General features: G+C 40.7%; 1 protein-coding gene across 3 annotated transcripts in view; it reads right to left on the reverse strand.

Moving 5' to 3' along the window:
• The window catches only part of GRB10 (growth factor receptor bound protein 10), a 190,141-nt gene that overhangs the window by 133,075 nt on the left and 40,507 nt on the right, over positions 1 to 16,559 (reverse strand). The gene's annotated exons all lie outside the window — the stretch shown is intronic.

The raw sequence follows: 16,559 nt of genomic DNA on the forward strand, positions 1-16,559 counted from the left end.
GCAATAACAAGCATTCTGTTCATTACTACACTGTTCAACCATGATGCCTCTTTCACAACATGATCCTAAGACACACATGTACAAAGGGATGTCTTCTTAAAAGCAACCAATATGAAGACTTTTGCATTTGACCTACAATGCATGGTAAAAACAGGTTCCAGGCAGTATTAAATGTATCATATATACATAATACGATATTTCCTATCTATCTGCACTTATTAACTATGCACACAGATATTCCACTGTTTATGATGATCATTCTAACCAGCTCACCGGGTCAGCAGCTTTTCACTTCCCTATTTAGAAGGATTTTCCCCCTAAGCCTGAGATACAGGAATATACTATTTAATGTCAAAGAAATTCAGGGTATCTTCCTCATCTACAATGATGCAAAGTCACTGACATCTTCAAGGACACAAACACAATAATTAACAAAAAATGTTTTTGACTGTAACACCCACAGCAAGCATTATGACTCAAAACCACCAAATTGAAATTTAATGTTAAACATATTTATCTAGGAATAAGCCCCATAAAATACAATGCTAGTTGTGTAAACATTCAGAGGAGAAAAAAAGAGCCAAATTCCCTTAAATAAGAAGTGAACAGATTACCACCAATCCTGAAATACTCAAGGCAGAAGAACCTTTACATGCAGTATGGGACTACCACCCCAAGTGTTCCCACTCACATGATGTTGCCATAAAACAGTAAGTGTGCCTAAACATTGCATGAAAGGATTCACATGCAACATTTTCAGTGTTAGCCACACATAATATGTAGTCAGGGAGACACAAAAGATAACAAACAGAAGAGTGTCATTGTTCTTCTTACTGGGCCATTTCAGAATGGCAGGATGTGATGGAACTGAAGTGCTGGCAGTCTGCTCTTCTCCTAAGTTGTCACAGATATATCAAGATCATGACTGAGGACTGTAGTATCCAAAGATTACAGCAGCTAAGAAAACAGGCTGCTCATCTGTAACCTTTGCTTTCTATGTGGTCATCTATGCATTCATAGTAATAAGTCTGTGGCTACACAGAGCCACCCTTTGGAAGATTCCAGAGTGTTCTGGTGGCAGTACCAGCACTCCCACCTGTAGCACACATGGGTGCAGATCCTCAGCTAAAAAATGTGGACAACACAGTGACAGAGCTTAGTTGGCAGCAGATGATGAAGAGGAGATGAAGAGCAGGTCATATGAATGTATAGGTCAGTGGTTCTTAACCTTTGTTACTCGGATGCTTTTGAACTGCAACTCCCAGAAACCCCAGTCAGGACAGCTGGTGGTGAAGGCTTCTGGGAGTTGCAGTCCAAAACTCCTGAGTAACCCAAGGTTAAGAACCAGTGGTATAGGTGACCATTTAAAAAACAAACTTGACAACTGTGTGAAGAACAGCAAAAGCTTAAATCCAAGAAGAGAGCAAAGGGTAAGCTTACTAGCACCTGAACTCGTGAGAGCACCGTGGACAGAATTGCTATACTGAAGAAATGTTCCTTGAGGACCCGGCATTCAGATGTTAGTACCAAAGAAGACAGACAGCTGGTAGTAGATCACAGCTTGGCACAAGTCAAGCAAGAAGAACCAGCTTAAAAATGCAGAAGTAGCTGCAACTCTGGTGGAATGCCTTCTAGGGGCATCAGGCACAGATTTTACAGCCAGCCAGTACACTAACGTAATTACATCCATTCTGATTTGGAAAATACTTGAGCCAAAATGGTGTGCCCTTCCAGAAGTCTAAAATATGCCCACGAGGACTGATGGGAGCTGCTCTCTGAACACCTTTCTCTATCTCAAGCAAAGTGGAAATCAAACACAATCTAGGTCATACAACCTACCTAACATCACACAATCTAACATACAGCCATAGTACCAGCATGTCTGGGTACGAGATGACATAAAGCTGGTCTAATTCTGCACAGACACAGATCCATTATACAAATGCATAGTGACCACAATAAAAAAAAATACTGGTTCTTGCCAAAAATGACTTAAATTCTTCCCGCACTTTCAAGGAATCTAGGCTCTAGACAATTTCAGCAAAGTTCTTATCTTTGCAAAATGAACAGTATTTTACACAAACAATCAGGCAGAAATTGCTTCTGCTGTACATTCCAAGCAGCCTTCAAATGGAGAAGAAGCCTTATATATTAACCACTGAGCAATACAAACACTTTGGATCAGCAGTAGGCAACTTGCAGTCCAGGACTTTTCCCTCAGCATCAGCCAACAGGGGTTGGAGAGGGGGAACATCCAAGTACAAGATCTGCTTTATCTCAAATGAGCCAGAACACAAGCAAAAGAGAATGCCCATAGTTTAGTGACACAGCATGTATTTTGCCCTCACAGAATACCTCTATGGAATCTACTGAGCTGGAGAGCCAGAAAAATGATGCCTCCTACTTTAGACACAAGACCCAGGCTTTTAAAAAACTCTCCTTATGAAAGAAGGCTGTCTAAGGAAACAACCATGATGAGCATGTACATTTCCCAATTCCCAGTACACCATCGTCCTTGGCCAACCATTCCAAGACTCAAACAAAGGGTCTTTAATTACCATATTTTTCTGTGTATAAGACGCCCCCATGTATAAGACTTTTCTAACCCAAAATTAAGAAATCTAATTTAGCAAATGTAGGGTAAAAATGATCAAAGTCCTGCAGGATCACTTTGACCCCTGCTTTCCCCTCCACTTGTTTTTTTCTCCTCAGCTTGCTTCCTGTATAAGACGAACCTCAGTTTTAAGTCTCAAGATTTTAGACAAAAGTATAGTCTAATACATGGAAAAATATGGTATCTCCCACCAAGCACTCTCAGTGGAGATCAATCATACAGGAAGAATTTGGTTAGAAACCTTGCTAGCCATCTCAGTTGTGTTTTGTTTACAGAACCAGCGAGACAAGAATTTTACTGTGGAACTTTGCTGGGGGAAGGAAACATTAGACTAAACCTGCAGCTCAGCTACACCTTCACTAGTCCGGAATATGGTTCTTGTTGCAGAGCAAGACCTCAAGACAGTTATGTGGCACCACCTCAGTTACATGTGCCAACACAGCTGATCCTCTCCCAATTCTGGGAAACCTGAAAAATCACATCATGGCTTACTGGAATGTTTATAAGCCACTAAATCAGTATATCACCTTTTAGCAAAGGGTAGGGTTCCCTTAACATGCTAGAGACACCAACCCTGTGGGACCTAGTCTTCATACATATCAGACCAGAAGAAGAGCAACTGTTGCTGTTGAAACAGACACCATACCAGAAGAGGCTAATATAAAAGGACCTCAACAAGCTGCTTAAGCACCATATGTTTGGGTTAAAGTTCTAGTCACACTGAATTTGCAGGGTTTTGTGCATTATCAGAAGGATGGCATCAATTAAACAGAATCAGGAAGAACAGCAATGAGTTAAAACTTAAGAATTTTTAATTTTTGTGCAGGATGCCATTAAGTGGTAAAGTATTAAGATTCATTCTTGGCACTGGTCTTCACTGTTTTGAGTTTCTTCATTTTACTAAATATGAATTCATCCAGATCTAAACAGATGGTTAAAAATGCATCAGCTAAACAGCCTCTGAAATAATAATTTGTTATGGATATAAAGCAATGCTATGCATGTATACTGGAAGCAAAATAAACCAATGGTGTTGCTATGATCTCCCAGTCTTTGCAACTGTGCTTAAAATGAAGCCAGAGAACAAACTTTTTACGCTGTTACTTGCATGGTTAAGAAATATATAAGATATTCTATTCAAGGATTTTGTAGGAAGTAATAGTCTTGACCTTGGCTTCTATAACATATTAAACACATGCTCTCCGACTAGACAGACTTGTAGAGATTTTTCTTGTTTTGCATTCATTTACAACAACTTCTATCTCCACAATAAATATTTCCACTTCAGGCTGGATTTCAACTGCATGCAGATTCATACTACAGTGGTGCCTCGACTTACCAACATCCCGACATACGGCCATTTCAAGTTACGACCAGCTCCAGCCGCAAAATTTTGCTTCAACTTGCAGATGAAGCTTCGAGTTGCAACCAGAAAAAGGCAGGGAGAAAAGGTGGGAAATTAAAATTGCTAACTGTTGGTGGCGAAGAGGCTGCTTCTTTGTAGCTCTTTCACTCCAGCAGTTAGAGAGTGTGGGATCGGAGGAGGCTTCGGACTGCCTGGTAAGATAAGGTGCTGCTTTCTGCTTTTTAAAAACTGTTCTGCATGGGTTTTGCAACATGGTTTTGGGCTGGGGGAGTTATGTTTCTGTGCTGTGATGGGTCTTGCAGTCTTTGTTTTTTCCCATTTCCAATGGGTCTTGCGGGGTTTGTATGCTTTTTGCTTTGCTTTTGTTGCATTTCTAATGGGTCTTGCATGGTTTGTTTGCTTTCTGCTTTGCTTTCTCCCCATTTCCAATGGGTCATGTGGGGTTTGTTTGCTTTCTGCAGGATCTTGCACGGTTTGTTTGCTTTTCTTTCCCCCCCCCCTTTGGACCGAATGGATTAATCACGTTTGCGATGGGTCTTGAACTGGGTTTTTTTGGGGGGGGGTGATTTTTTTTTCTTTGGCTGGAACGGATTAATTGCATTTCAATGCATTCCTATGGGAAACAGTGCTTCAACTTATGACCATTTCGAGTTACGACCGGAGTTCTGGAACAATTAAGTTTGTAAGTCGAGACACCACTGTATTCCACTTTTTAAAAGAAATTAGTCAGGTCAATTACTAACAACCCTTGCGAGCATTAGAAATACATGGCACACAAATATAAACATTACTCTGTCCATCATTTTCATATGAGAGAGAGAGAGAAAGAGAAAGAGAGAGAGAGAGAGAGAGAGAGAGAGAGAGTTTGATTAAAGGTCTTTAAATTACAGAAGTCAGGTGATTACTAATCACAAAGCCCAAGCAGAATGCAAAGTCTGTTCCTTCAGAGAATAACCAGAGCAGTCCACGTCTTTGTTAGCAATACCCCCAAATGCAATACGAAACTTCAAACCTTGCCAAGCCAGTGCTGGACTTGGATCATGGAGATATTGGCTCCAATCCCCACTTTTCCCCATGAAATTCCCTGAGTGACCTTGGGGTAATCATTCTGCCAGACTACCCTCTCTCACAGAATGCACGTGGAGCTTTTTTTTAAAAAAAGTAAGTAATCATTTACACAGTTCTGTGCTCTTGGTGGAAAGGAGAGATATAATACATAATAAAAATACACAAAAGATATGCTAGTACAATACGACAGAACATGATGTTATGCCAAATACTGCAAGAACACCAAGTCTGTATCATAAGGGAACCACAGCCACACAAGTGTTTAGTTTCTCAATGCCAGTGGTTGCTTTCATGTTGATTTGTTGATCTACACTCCATCTCAAATTTGGCTTTATTCACTTCTAAAAATCCAACCTAAGCATTATCATTTCAGTTGCTTGCCTACCAATACTTTGCCAGGTCTATAAAACATAACAAAACCATTTCTATGTGTTAGGAATTTCTGTAACAAACTGTTGAGTCTGTACCGCAATGAATAGCAGTTTCACACACAATACAACCAGAAACTCATGTACTTACTATGGTTGTTATTTTTGTCATACTGGTAGCCCATGCCTAATTGTTTTAGGCCAGTCTGATTGCCACTCTAAAAGATTACACACAAAGACCAAATCTTTCAGCATTATTACCTTCAAACAGCCAAAAGAAACTACAATCAAACATTATTATGGGGGAAATAAAATAGTTTCCACTACTATATGCTAAAGTCACGTGAAGGCTTCTCAAAATAATTTTACCAATTCATTAATAGTATGGTTGCTCTTTAGATAAAAGTATTGTTGAAGCAAGTTCCAAATCTCCCTTTGAGACTACTTAATATGAGCTGGGAGACCTTCTGATCCCTTATCACCAACCTTTGCTGCCTATGAAAACTTTATGAGAATGGTTGGCAATGTTAAATGGTTGGCAATGTTAAGGGTATGCCATTAGAAAAACCAGTTATAGGATCACTTCCCAATTACAGATTTATCAACATACTTAAGAAAACAGCAGAGATGTTGGCATGTCTTTGGGACTGAGTCTCAAGTCCTTGCTTCCAAATCATAGGGAGAGAAAACGAGTTGAGCTACTGGTGCGATTTAAGTTTTACTTCATAGTGAGTCCTGTGACTTGAGCCCCTATCTCTGGAAAAGAAAACAAGCCCCTCTATCCATCTTTCCATTCTCCATACGTCTGAATAAAAGCAAGAATCCAGATTTTCTACTCTTCAAACACATACCTGTCCATGAGAAGATAGACTAGTTCCTCCTTCCTTAAGTATGCTGGTAACAACCAGGCAGGTTAACTGAATAGGGCCCATGTCTTGTTAAAAAACAGACTTCATTGTCTGCAGACTGAAATAGATAGAAGACTCTTGCCAATTAGAAATGTGTATTATTAATGCATTGTGCAAACATTGTATTTAGTATCTTAGGGTAAAGGTAAAGGTTCCCCTTGACATTTAGTCCAGTCATGTCCGACTCTAGGGGGCGGTACTCATCCCATTTCCAAGCCATAGTGCCAGCGTTTGTTCAAAGACAGTTTCCATGGTCACATGGCCAGCGCGACTAGACATGGAATGCCGTTACCTTCCCACTTTGGTGGTACCTATTTATCTACTCGCATTTGCATGCTTTCAAACTGCTAGGTTGGCAGGAGCTGGGACAAGCGACAGGAGCTCACTCCATTGTGTAGATTTGATCCTACAACTGCTGGTCTTCCGACCTTGTAGCACAGAGGCTTCTGCAGTTTAACCTACAGCATCACCATGTCCCTTTAGAATCTTACCACCCGATTTAGTATCTTACCACCCTATATATTCAGAGTTTTTCACTTGTGTATCCAAATGAAAAGTGATCAAACAGGAGGGAATATTAGTAAAGGTAGTGTCTATTCAAAGCCTTCAATGCATCGAGATATACAGATATGTCATCTAGTTTTCTAGTCACTCTGCTTGGAAAAGTTACTTTTTGGGCAACAATGCCTCAGCCAGTATAGGCAGTAATACAGAATTTTACAAACGATTGTCCAAAAGATTAAATAAATATATGTCTAAGCTCTGGTTCCTGCATTTTAAATGTGCAATTTCCTTTGCAATATCCTGCTTATCAGTTACGCAATATTGTAAATAAATAAGTGGGGAACATCCACAAGAAAATTGGGGGGGGGGGAGACAGATTCACACTGATTGCTGTGCCTATGCAAAGTAAATAGGGCCCCTTCAGTCCTCCCTAAAACTAGTCCAGAGGCTCCAACTGTAGGTATCTGAGATCTACAGTAGTCTCAAAGACAAAGCTTAGGACCTCAGAAGAAACAACTACCCTATCTTTAACAAAAAGAAAAAGGGAGGGAAACAGAAAGCCAGGTAGCATGTTGAACAGAAGCAAATGGCAGGCCTTTCAAGACTATCATATTCAACCCTCAATCTTTGATGATTTGAAGCTACTCTGCCCCCTTTTGCTACTGCTGTGCAGAAGGAACCCTATGGGTGACCCCCACCTCCACAACAACCCCCATTCCTACCTCCCACCATTTGGAAGTGGCCACCATGGCATGAAGTACATAGAGGCTGGAAGAGCTCTTTAATACATGCTTAAATTAGCTTTCTTTTCTGGCTGCCAAAAGGTCCAAAGTGACTTGCAACTGAAGCAAGCTGACTACGCCCTCTCAGGGGTTTTTCCCTTTAGTATTCTGAATGTAAAAAAATTGTTTTTGATCATGCTGTCATGCCTCTGCTGGAGGAATACCCCTCAGAAAAATGAACTTGAGTCGGCCCAGAGGAACTGAAGACTCAATACCCTCAAAGTAGGCTGCAGGATACCACTGGCAGAACTGGAGATAGCATAGCTGAAGTCCAAAGAGAAGAAGGAGCCATATCCTAGCCATAAAGAACACAAAACAGAGATAGAAGCCAGGCAGGAAGCAACCCAGCACAGCACCTAGTTATAAGGAAGACTTTCTTGAGAATAGAGATCTCCTCATGAACAAGGACTCTCCATCTCATGGGGAGACCTAATGCTAGAAAGCCTGCAACTAAGGTCTAGGCAGGGCATAGGCCAGCTCTGCTACAAGGAGTTCAGTAGAGGACTAAGGAAATTACTGGGAACAGTATCTGCTAACCCAAAACACTGACTAATCTTGCACTATGTCTTGAAGGTTCTTACTTCACTTCCCCATAAAGGCCCCAGTCCATGCTTCTGATTTCCTACTCTTTTGGACTCCCTGTTTGAAGCAATGTCACAAAAAAACTTATCTATGGCATAACCCAGCTAGATATTTTAACTCTCATTTTACCTGCTCTGTCAAACTCCCTGCCTCTGTCTCCTTCCTATATTAACTCCAGCTGACCGCCTGGATCTCCCCTTTGCTCAACCTTGAGACACCACACTCCTGCCTGGTACACTCCTCAGCTTGGTGTGTAATGGCAGCTACAGAACAGGACACATGCCTTTCTCCTTCACAGTTAGTGTGGATGACACAATGACTCATTTATTGCAGATCCTCACCCATTCTAATAATGAACTTATGGTATCCTGCTTATCAGTTACGCAATAAAAGAGAGCTGGGCATAAAAATGAAGGAACCGATTTCTGTGTAGAGTCAGGCAGAACCAGAGGACTTTCCCAATATGTACAAGAGACCATAGCACCTAGAAAATTTACTTTCTGGACTACAAAAATCAGAATCTCCCAGCCACTGGCTATACTGACTGAAGGGTTTAAACTTTAAACTTTAAAGCACTAAATCTAAAACGTTAACTTTTGTTTCTTCTGGCCCATGGCACAAAAGAAAAAGCAGATGGAGGAAAGGAGAGATGTATTTTAGCAAGGCTGCTTGGCACAACCCTCTTTCTCACATCTTCTGCTACATCCAGCTGGATAGGAAATTACTGGAGTCAGTCTTATTTCATCTAGAGGACCACACTCGACCACTCCTGTGACATAATGGTAAACTGTTGAAGATAAGGACTAGAGAGACCAGAAACATCCTTAACTAGAGACCCTTAACTCACAGCCCCAACAGTTAACACCAGTCCTCACTGACTAATCAAATACAGCTTTCGTCAATTAATCTGCTGATGAAAGCATGCAGACTATTTAAATCCAAGAACTTTAAGCCAAAACCACACCCAAGGCGCCTACATAAAACAGAAGGCAAAGTGAACAGAAACCTATTTATAGGATCAAAAGTCCATATCATTCAACTGAAATACTCCCAGTGAATTCCTCCCCATGCAAAAATATTCAAGGTTCCAGACAAGCCAGAGTGAAATTCATTTGGAATTCCTGGCTAGCAGTGTTGAAATGTCTTTTCTACTTAACAAGCACTGCAACTGGAGATTCTTGAAACTGTTTAGACTTGGCAAGCTTCAATATGCCAGCTTCCATTCTCATTAAGTCAGTGTATAAAAAGAAGTATTAGGATTACTGCTGTTCAAACCCAGGCATCAACACCATGTTGCTACCGCTCCTCATCTCAAGGCCAAAACAAAAGTGAGGCCAAAAGTCAGGCAGCACTACAGGGCTCAGCTCCCTGCCCTCTCTTCCACCCCATGTCCACAAAACAGGCTGGGGGGGGGGGGATTGCCACTACTATTGCTTTTCTGAGGGCATTTTTTCATTTTGAAAAAAAAGTGTCATAAATTTAGGAACATAATGAATACATTAGGAGAAAAATCTAGAGATATGATATTACTCCTGATCAAACATACATTTGAAGTTGCCATAAATTTCTCAAGTTGATTTCCTTGGGAATCAAAATATATTTACATTCCTCTTCGGGCATGTTAAAATTATGTCATCACTGCTTTTGTTCCCTGATTCTAAATCAGAGATGAGCAACTCGTAGTCCTGCAATTGTCATCGGACTTCAGTTCCCGTCAACCAACTCAGCCAATGGTAAGGGATGGCAAGACCCAAAGTCCAACATCATCTGGACCATGTACACTGACTGTATCAAGTTCTTGTGAGCAGTTCAAAACGTAAGACATTTTAATGCTCCAAATTCACATGGCTGATGGTGTAGAGGCCAGGTACGAATCTTGGATGGAAACAGCTGCAGCATGCATATTGGTTTCAAGCACTTCTTCAGCTAGCAATTTGGAATTTATGGCCCGCCTCTTAAAACAGAAGACAGTCACAGACAATCTGGGTGAGAGGCTCCTTCTCCCTTTTCGAAACTCATAGTGTTTCTCTTTAACTTAGGGAAGGAAGACTTTTCAATGCTTGAAGTGCACATACAGAAAATAAAACTTCTGGAGTTCATGATTCTTGTGCAATGCTCAACTCCTCAGCTTTACTAGTGCTGTCAAATTCTCAATTCAAGAATCTGCTATGCAGGCATCTAAATGTCATGGAATGTAACTCTAAGCATGAAAGGATTTATATTCAATATGAGGAAACTGAGCAGGTGTGTTGTTCTGGCACATGCTTTGCATATATATTATAATTACACGCTGCTGGGACATTCTAAATTTCCTTTTTAAAAAGTTGTATCATGACCCAATGTAAAGCATGTACTTCAACAGAAGATAAGCCCAGGTTCAATCCTTGCTATTTCTTGTTTAAGATCCCATGCCACAAGAACAGATTGTACTCGACTGTAGTGTGCTGGTGCTGGCGGTGCCACTGACGACACTTGGTTCCTTGACCACCAATCTGACTTTGCAAAGTAGCTCCACATATTCTTAGCCAAGAGTGTGTCTAGAATGAGAGTAGACATGCAACACAACACAGCGGAACAAGTAGGACTGCAGAATGGTTCCTGTTAAAATACACAGCCACTATTTTTTGTATTCACACTGACATTCCAGAAAGATACATAAATCAAGCTACTGCGTTTTTCCAGAAGAAATTGGATTTCAGTGTACTATATTCTTAATAAATGAGCACTTCTAATCTTTACCAAGTACTGCATAAATAGCAAATTGGAAGAAAGGTAACATACCTAGGAAGATTAAAATTTCTATCCATCCACCATCTCAACAAAAGTCTTCTAAATATAATTTATTTGTTTGTCTCATTTATAGAATGCCTTTTCCCTGATAAGAGGACTCAAGGTTGATCACAGTCAATGTTCTCTCTAAGTCACGTGTGTCAAACTCAAGACCCATGGGCCGAATCTGGCCCACTGGGCTGTTTCATGTAGCCCTTGCAGTAGTGCCTGCTAGTGTGCAGTATACAATACAAATCTGATACCTATTCTCTGCACTCCCTCATCCAAGTCATTAATAAAAATATTGAAGAGCACCAGGCCCAGGACTGAGCCTTGGGGTATCCCATTTGTTGCCTCCTCCCAGTTTGAGAAGGAGCCATTAACACCCTCTGATTATAATTCTGTAGCCAATTGTGTATCCACCTAACAGTTGCTCAATCCAGCCCACTCCTACTTCACTTGCTAATCAGAACATCATGGGCCACTTTGTCAAGGGCTTTGCTGAAGTCAAGATATATTAAGTCTACATCATTCCCGCTGTCTATCAGTGAGGTTATACAATCAAAAATGAGATCAGATTTGTCTGGCAGGATTTGTTGTTGATAAATCCATTTTGACTTCTAGTTATTATTGCATTATTTCCTAAATGCTTGCATAGTGACCATTTAATAATCTGCTCCAGAATTTTCCCTGGGATTGATGTCAGGCTGACTGGTCTGTTGTTCTCAGGTTTGTCTTTTTTGCGCTTTTTAAACATAGGGACAACATTAGCCCTCCTCCAATCATCTGGCACCTCACCCATTTCCCATGATTTCAAGAAAATAATGGATAGTGGTTCTGGGAGTTCTTCAGCCACTTCCTTCAATACTCTTGGATGCAGTTCATGCGGCCCTAGAGATCTGAACTCGTTCAAGGTAGTGAGGTATACCTTGACTATTTGTTTATCAGTCTCCAGCTGCAGCCCTGTCCTCTCAACTTGCACTTCACATTTGAGAAGAAACTAAACTAAAATAGGAACTGAGCACTTCTTTATATTTTCTTTCTCATCTGACCTTTGGTCTAGATGGGCAGGGTATAAATCTAATAAAATAAAATAATAAATTATTTTTCCATCTCCATCTGAGTCACTCTTCTCTTTATTTTTTGCTATGCACATACCTGAAGAATGTATTTTTGTTTGTTTTAGTGTCTCTAGTTAACCTCAACTCATTCTCAGCTTTTGCCCTCCTAATGTGAACCCTGTACAGTGGGGTCTCTACTTAAGAACGTCTCTACTTAAGAACAATCCAACTTAAGAACAGCTCCATTTGCTAAATTTTGCTTCTACTTGAGAACAGAAATCCAAGATAAGAACAGGAAAAAAAACCTTTCCTGCTCTTTTTTTAACCTTAGGTCATCTTAGATTAAAAAAAAATCTCCCCCTAGTGGTAGAGTATGTATTAACCAGCTTTGCATTAGTTCCTATGAGAACTAATGCTTCAATGTACGAACGCAGTGGTTCTTAACGTGGGCGATAATGCCCTCCAGGGGGCGATTTCATTTTTCAGGGGGGCGGTAGAACAAAAAGGGGCAGCGTGGGGGCGCTGGAGCAGAAGGGGGCGGTAGGGGGGTGCTGGAGCAAGCCAAACCTGTGAAGATGGCTGCAGCCTTTTTACAATGTGCATGAATATATATTTTCCTCCAATCTTAATTTAGTTTCAGAGTTTTCGTCTTGAAATTTTTAGTTCCTGCATTGCGGTTTGTTTTTATGCCCTTTTTTATTTCTTTTTGCGTCTTAAAATTTGCTTGCAACTAAATCATTAAATGTTACTTTTGGGGGGCATTTCATTTTCTTGGAATTGAATTTTGTTTTCAGGGGTCATTGGATTTAAGTGTCTTAAATAAATAAATAAATAAATAAATAAATAAATAAATAAATAAATAAATAAATAAATAAATAAATAAATAAATAAATAAATAAATAAAAGATATCATCACCGCAGGGAGGGGGGGTGATGATAACTTCCTCAAAGGCTCAAGGGGGCGTTTCTGTCAAAAAGGTTAAGAACCACTGTACAAACGCACCTCTATATAACAAAAAAACAGCCAGAACGGATTAATTGGTTTTCAGTCCATTCCTATGGGAAATTTTGCTTCAACTTAAGAACGTTTCAACTAAAGAACACCATTCCAAAACGGATTAAGTTCTTAAGTAGAGGTTCCACTGTAGTTTCTATGGACGGAAAAGAGCAGATACGGATTAATTGGTTTTCAGTCCATTCCTATGGGAAATGCAGATTCAACATAAGAACTTTTCAACTTGAAAACCACCTTCCAATACGGATTAAGTTCTTAAGTAGAGACCCCACTGTAATTCCTTGCTACTTGTCTATATTCTTCCTTTGTCACCTGGCCCCCTTTCCATTTTCTTATACAGTGTGTTCTCTTTTTTTGTTTTGTTTTGTTTTCAGGTCCTCTCTGAGCATTTTGTGAAGCCACACCAGCCTTTTTTTTGTTGACTCCCACCTTTTTTGTTGGAATTGTTTGTAGTTGTGCATTTAGAATTTCCCATTTTAAAAACTCCCACCCTTCTTGGACTCCTTTTCTTGTTAGGATCTCCCCCCATGGGAGCTTACTTATCACTGTCCTCGGTTTGTTAAAACTGACTTTTCAGAAATTCAGCATATATGTGAGTCTGCTTTGGTTTCCTTTGAAATCAAGAATTCTAGTAGAAGAAGGTCATTCTGACCCAGGTTCCCCTTATTGCCACTTCCTCCACCAAGTAGTCTCTATTGATTAGAATCAAGTCAAGGAGAGCTAATTCCCTAGGTTTCTTCTCCACTTTTTGTAGGAAAAAAATAATCAGCCATACAAGCCAGGAACTTCTTGGAAGGGCCATACTTGCCAGAATTTAATTCCCAACAGATAAGTGAAAGCTCCTATTATTACCATATTGTGCCTCTCTGAAATCCTTGCAATTGGTTTCTCAGAAGTTTCAACCACATTGTCTCCTTGATTGGGCAGATGGTAGTAGACTCCAACTACTATGCTCCTTTTGTTTTTTGCCCCAACTACATTGATCCAGATGCTCTCAATGGGACAGCCAATCTCCTCCTCCTGTATTTCTGTCCAAGAATGTGTATTTTTTTTACATAGACTGCAACTCCACTTCCCTTTCTATTCTTTCTGTTCTTTTTAAACAATTTATATCCTGCAATTGCTTTATTCCAGTCATGGGAGCCATCTCACCAAGTTTCATTTATTCCTATCAAGTCATATTTACCATTCTGAAATTAGATTTCCAGTTCTTGTTTATTCCCATATTTTGGCATTTGTGTATAGACACCGGAGATTGTGTGATATGGTGCCTGCTTTTCTTTGTACATTTATATTAATATGATTATTAATATTACTGTTATTATTGACCCCCGTTAAAAATGCTTGATACATTCCTCTTAACTGTGTAAATCTTCATCTATCTTTATCACTGTGCTTGTGTCCCCCTCCCACTTTCAGATCAGTTTAAAGTCCTCCTGATGAAGTTCTTCATGCTGTGGTCAAACACATGTTTTCCAGTTCTTGTGAGGTGCAAGCCATTTCTTGCTAACAGTCCATCATCTTGAAAGCTTAGCTTGTGATCCCAAATCCCTCATGTTGACACTACCTTTATAGCCAGTCATTCACCTAGAGCATTTTCCTTTCCCTTTCAATTTCTCTTCCAAATACTGTGGTGCCCCGCAAGACGGGCGCTCCGTTTAACGACAAAACCGCTTGAGGTCGATGTTTTTGCGATTGCAAAACGATGTTCCCTATGGGGGAATTTCGCTTTGTGATGATCGGTTCCCTGCTTTGGCAACCGATTCTCGCAAAGCGATGATGTTTTAACAGCTGATCGGCGGTTTCAAAATGGCTGCTAGGTAAACAAAATGCCCGCCCACTGTTTTCTGGGACGGATTCCTTGCTGCACAGGCAGCGAAAATGGCCACGCTATGGAGGATCTTCGCTGGACGGTGAGTTTCCAGCCCATAGGAATGCATTAACCGGGTTTTAATGCGTTTCTATGGGCTTTTTAAAATCGCTTTATGACGTTTTCGTTCTACAGCGATTTCGTTGGAATGAATTAACGTCGTAATGTGAGGCACCAATGTACTGGTACATTAGATGAGAAAACTACCTTGGCCCCAGTCCTTAAGTTTCCCTCCCAGAGCTTCGAAGTCTGATGTGATGTCTTCAAAGTTACTATATTGTTTGTTCCCACATGGATTAGATTCTAATCCATGTGGGAACAAACAATATGAAGAAAGGGATACATATCCTTGGGTTTTATGAGTGATGCCAATTATTCTGTCACATCCATGATCTGTGCTCTAGGGAGAAAGCACCCTTTCTGGGTTTATGGATCTTCCTGGCATACTTCAGCAGAATGTCTAGTAGTAGTAGTAGTAGTAGTAGTAGTAGTAGTAGTAGTAGTAGTAGTAGTAGTAGTAGTAGTAGTATGCCACATTCACCCAACAAAGGGACCCAAGGCAGCTCACAACATTAAAATTCCCACAATTGAAACACAATAAGTTAAATATTAAAAGACAAATTAAACAATATATGATATAAAATTAAATTAAAAGATTAAAACATGGAAGTGATTAAAATTATCTCCTAAAATAAGGTTCAGAAATTCAGTTTTAATTGTTAAAAGTCTGCCTGAAGAGGTGAGTCTTTGGCTTTTTTCAGAAGAATAAAAGGGAAGGGGCCATCCTATCTCCCAAGGGAGAGCATTCCATATGGCCTGGGAGCTGCCACAGAGAAGGGCCTCTCCCGTGTCCCCATCAGCTGTGCTTGTGCTGGAACGGGACCAAGAGAAGAGCCTCCTCTGCTGATAGTCACTGAGAAGGTGTATATAGGGAGATACGGCCCTTCAGGTAGCCTGGACCCAAGCTGTATAGGGCTTTATAGGTAATGACTAGCACTTTGAATTGGGCCCAGAAACAGACTGGTAGCCAGTGCAGTTCTTGAAACAGGTGCGCTATATGCTCCCTGTAGCTGGCCCCAGTCAGTAGTCTGGCTGCAGAGTTTTGCACCATCTGAAGTTTCCGAACTTCAAAGGCAGCCCCACATAGAGTTCATTACAGTAATCCAAACTGGATGTAACTAAAGCATGTGTCACTGTAGTCAAATCAGACATCTCAAGGACCAGGATCAGCTGGTGCACCAGTTTTAGCTGTGCAAATGAACTCCTGGCCACCACCAAAACCTGGGCATCCAAGCTTAGGGATGAATTCAGGAATACGCCCAAGCTGTGGACCTAAGTTTTCAGGGGGAGTGTAAACCCATCCAGCACAGATAGTATCCCTATTCCCTCATCAGCCTTCCAACTGACAAAGAGCACCTCTGTCTTGTCTGGATTAAGTTTCAGTTTGTTTGCCCTCATCCAGCCCATTACTGATGCCAAGCACTAGTTTAGAGCTTCCCTGGAATTAGGTGGAAAGGAGAGACAGAGTTGGGTGTCATCAGCATACTAGTGTCACCGAACCCCAAAACTCGAGACAACCTCTCCCAGTGGTTTCATGTACATATTAAAAAGCATGGGTGACAAACCCTGAGGAAGACCAGCACCACCTTCTG

Source organism: Pogona vitticeps, chromosome 6 (genome assembly GCF_051106095.1).
Source record: "Pogona vitticeps strain Pit_001003342236 chromosome 6, PviZW2.1, whole genome shotgun sequence".
Lineage (NCBI taxonomy): Eukaryota > Metazoa > Chordata > Lepidosauria > Squamata > Agamidae > Pogona > Pogona vitticeps.